Source organism: Montipora capricornis, chromosome 10, assembly GCF_036669925.1.
Source record: "Montipora capricornis isolate CH-2021 chromosome 10, ASM3666992v2, whole genome shotgun sequence".
Taxonomy (NCBI): Eukaryota; Metazoa; Cnidaria; class Anthozoa; order Scleractinia; family Acroporidae; genus Montipora; species Montipora capricornis.
Window position 1 is genome coordinate 23,395,286 of NC_090892.1, and position 3,933 is coordinate 23,399,218.

Sequence of the window (3,933 nt, forward strand, 5' to 3'; positions counted from 1 at the left end):
GTCTGGGTCTTAGAGTGTTGCTATGACAATGTCACAGTGGACACAACTTTGAACCTTGTTATGTGTATATAGTAAATGTATAAAGTTTCAATTCTATACAGGCAACATACAACAATAATATTATTTTCAGGTCATGTACACTTTACAAAGGAAAATCTAGAGTTGTTAGTCTTGATTTAATTTGAGAGCTACATTGTTTATTCTGACGATGTTGTTGTATTGTAACAGCTATATGTACAGTGATCATGCGTTGTAATATTGATGATCAAATAAGCTGCAAGTGCTAGCTATTTGACATCCTATGAAGGAATAAATTTCACTTCATATTTCACACCACTGTTACTGTCATGTAAAATGCCAACTTGCATTCACATGTTTTTTCACGTGGTAGCACTATTTCACATACATGTGAAACTCAAGGTAGTTTTCAAAATAAAGCTTCACATGTTTTTTCACATCATGTTAATAATTTTCACACATTTATTTCACATTACTTTTCCCAGCATAAAAATTTTCACATGCATTTCACATCATCTCTTCCAGTAGTGTCAGTGTCACTGTTTTGATTCGATTTGTTTTCCAGGCACACAGACTTCATTGGGTAAACTGAGAAATGACCTAGCGCAAGTACACGGTAAAATGTGCCTCCTACCCCTGGCATAAACCGTAAAATAGAAAGGAACTTCCAATTTCGGTTCACACTAAAGAATAAAGTTCAAAATAAAAACCATCAATTAAATCCCAAATCAGGTGCTGTATATATTCATGACAATTTGTGTAACAAGTGTTTCCGTTGTGTATTTGAACAGAAAGTTCGTTAATGGAAAGATTCCTCGGAAAAACAGATTTCCAGATTTCCAGTTCGTAGTGCAGACAATAAGATTTACCGCGTCAAAAGTAAGAAGGACTTGCTAAAATTTGGCCTAGTTGATACCCTGGAGGAGGAAGATGAGTGAGAGAGTGTTGATGACAGGATGCTGGGGCTTTGAGCATTCTATTTCATCTCATTTTATGTTTTTGTTTCTCGCTATGTGTTTTGTTATTATGCAGCAACGGGTGGGCAGTCTATTATATTTATCGTTAATATCAAATGGGGGTTAGTTTGAATATCTATAGGGCAGCCATCAGGCTCTATAATTCTGTCATAATCTTAAATTTTAATATACGTTTTTTAACGGTGGGTAGCCTTCTATTCTGTTTTCATGTTGCAGTGCTGCTTGCTATATATTTTTTTTAATGTGCTTGGACATTGAATTAAATCCTGGGACGAATCACTCAATGGCTTTCAATGTTGGACATTTAAATGCGCGCAGTATCAATATTTCTCGCTCGGATTCTAGTATTGTGAATAAGTTTGAGGAGATCACTTCAGTTATGCCATTACTGAAACATGGTTGAAAGAATCCATTTCTAATGAGCTTTATAATCTTCCCGGTTATTATCCTTTGTTTCGTTTGGACCACTCTGATAATCGGCGTGCAGGGGGTGTTGCCTTATATGTCGCTTTTGAATTTGCTTCCACGAGGGTTTTTGATCTTGAAAACAGTGATTTTGAGCTACTCTGGGTTGAGGTGAAAATTAAGTCAGTAAAGCTGCTTTGTGGCGTATGCTATAGACCGGAGTACTCTCACAATTATTTGAATATTAGTTTTTTGAACAATCTACAAGCGTGCTTTGACCAAATCAGTCTTGAACCCAATACATTTGTTGTTCTATTGGGTGATTTTAATGGCCATTACGACCTGGGAAATCCTTCAGCGTGCAGTGATTTTGGCTCTTTGCTTTATCGTTGGTTGGAATGTAATAATCTTTCTCAGATAATTACCGAATCAACTAGAATAACAGAATCTGGTGAGACTATCCTTGATTTGATAATTATTGTTAACTTGAGAACTTTCAGTCCGCCTGCTAATTGTGATCATTGTTTTATTTTTGGGAAAATTGAAATTTCTTTACAGATGCGCAAATGTTTTACACGTAAAGTCTGGAATTTTGCGAATGTTGATGTTGAGACCTTGAATTCGTCTTTGAGTAATTGTCATTGGGAAAGTATTTTAAAAAATCACTTTGATGTTGATGCCATATTTGGTTTTTTTAATTTCATACCACAATTGTAAAGTATGTTACTTGTATTTAGTCAGTCATGATTCGGCCAAATGATAAACCATGGAAGAATTGCGACATGCGCAGAGCAATTAGGAAACGCGACAGACTGCTCAAAGCTTATTGCAAAAATAGATCACTTTTGTCTTGGGATAGGTACAGATGTCAACATAATTTTACTACTTCGTTACTTAAATTTAATAAATCGAGATATTATTCCGACCTCAATATAAAGTTATCTGATTCTACTATTGGCTCCAAGAAATGGTGGGGCCTTATTAAGTCTATTTATGGTCAGAAAATGATGACTTCGATGACATCTTTAATTGAAGGTTGTGATGTTATTTCTGATGCGAAAGAAAAGGCAAATTTACTCAATGAATACTTCGCAAGTCAAAGTACTGTTGATGATAGCTCTGCTGCTCTGCCTGATGATGCTAATTTTTATCAAACTGCGGAAATATTATCCCATATTACTACTTCTGAAAGAGAAATTCGAGATTTATTTTTGACTCTTGATGTAGGCAAAGCTTGTGGACCTGACGGCATCGGCAATAAAATTATAAAAATGAGCACGGATGGTTTTTCTTGCGCTTTTTCATTGTTCAGCAATCTTCTCTTCAGCCCGGGGTTTTCCCTGCACAGTGGAAGGCGGCCAATATTATTCCTTTATTTAAAAAAGATGATCGTCAGTGTAAATCGAACTATCGCCCAGTTTCTCTGCTTAATTCATTATCTAAGGTTCTGGAAAAGGTCGTTTTTATTACGCTTTATAATTTTCTTCTGGGAATTGGTTTTCTAAATCCGTTACAGTCTGGCTTTAGGCCTGGTGATTCTACTGTCAATCAATTGCTCTATTTAGTTCACAAAACGTATGAAGCACTCGAGCATGGCAATGAGGTTAGAATGATCTACCTCGATATTACTAAAACTTTCGCTCGTGTATGGCACGATGGTTTGCTTTTTAAACTTAAGTGATTGGCATCAGAGATCCCTTGTTAGCCTGGTTCAAAAGTAATTAATCCGATCGTAAGCAACGTGTAATCATCGATGGCCAGTCTTCTGAATGGACAAGTGTTAAGGCCGGGGTGCCTCAAGGCTCTGTGCTTGGTCCTCTTCTTTTTTAAATCTCTATTAATGATATAACCCAAAATATGAAATCTGACTGTTTACTTTATGCTGACGACACCTCTCTTTTTGATGTTGTGAAAGACCCAGCTCTTTCTTTTTTTAAACTTTCGGATGATTTGAATTCAATTAAAGAGTGGGCTTTGAAATGGCTTGTTACAATCAATCCTTCCAAGTCGAAATGTCCGACTTTTTCTACGAAACGCAATAAGCCTTCTCATCCGGTTCTTCTTTTTGATGGAACTTCTATCGAGGAGGTTTCCCAGCATAAATATTAGACTGCAAAACAGTCGTATTTTTTGCGAACGCAAGCGACACGGTAAAATAATATTCAAACGAAAGGTCTGGAGCGAGTGTAGAAACGGCGAGGGAGAATGGGGAGAGACGCGAAAAAATACGACTGTCCGCTATGTATATATTAAATTCGTTCAAAATTACCCGTTCTTCCAGCAACGGGAAATTCCCATTGGTTTAATTCTGACGCAGCCTGTCATCAAATGTCAATCACACCTCATCAAAAAGTTATAGACGCCGTAAAACGCCGTATCAGTTTCACAGTAAAACAGTAACCTCGCGGGAAAATGGACGACGTGGACTTGGTATGGAGAATGCTCGCCTCTCAATAAGCAGTGTTCTCCACAAGTCACAAGTTTTAATATTTTTAGGTTTATTTAACACAATCTCACTTGATACAGTCTAGTG